This window comes from Triticum aestivum, chromosome 7B (assembly GCF_018294505.1).
Source record: "Triticum aestivum cultivar Chinese Spring chromosome 7B, IWGSC CS RefSeq v2.1, whole genome shotgun sequence".
In the NCBI taxonomy this organism is placed as follows: Eukaryota; Viridiplantae; Streptophyta; class Magnoliopsida; order Poales; family Poaceae; genus Triticum; species Triticum aestivum.
The window spans coordinates 604,813,898-604,814,784 of NC_057813.1; positions in this window are offsets into that span (position 1 = coordinate 604,813,898).

Below are 887 nucleotides of genomic sequence, written 5' to 3' on the forward strand. Positions count from 1 at the left end.
ACAAAACAGATGAAGTTCATATCTAACCCTAAAAACCCTAAGATAGATAGTGGGGTCACGGATGTGATGGACTCGCCTCCGCATGCGACGACACGGCACGCCGCGTCGTCGCCTTCTCCGGCTTGTTCTTGTCTCGGCCTCGCAGGGGGACGGGAGGGGGGTCCCGACCCCCCTCCCCCCTGCTCGGCCTCGCCCTACCGCATTGCTGCGGCTAGGATTTGACAGGACGCAATGCGGTTATTCTGTTTCCACCCCCACCGCACGCACCCTAAACCCTAAAAACTCTAAGATAGATAGTGTGGTCATGGATGTGACAGACTCGCCTCTGTATGCGACAACGCGGCATGCCGCGACGTTGCCTGCTCCGGCTCGTTCCTGTCTCAGCCTCGCAGGGGGAGGGGAGGGGTCGTCCCAACCCCCCTCCCCCCGGCTCGGCCTCGGGCTACCGCATTGCTGCGCGCTAGGATTTGACAGGACAGAATGCGGTTATTCTGTTTCCAACCCCACCGCACACACCCTAAACCCTAAAAAACCCTAGGATAGATACCGGGGTCACGGATGTGACGGACTCGCCTCCGCATGCGACGACGCGGCACGCCGCGTCATTGCCATCTCCGGCTCGTTCCTGTCTCGGCCTCGTAGGGGGAGGGGAGGGGGTCCCGACCCTCCTCCCCCTTGCTCGGCCTCACGCTACCGCATTGTTGCGTGCTAGGATTTGACAGGACACAATGCGAATATTTTTTTTCCACCCCCACCGCACGCACCCTAAACCCTAAAAACCCTAAGATAGATAGTGGGGTCACGGATGTGACGGACTCGCCTCTGCATGCGATGATGCGGCACGCCGCGTCGTCGCCTGCTCCGGCTCGTTCCTGTCACGGCCTCAC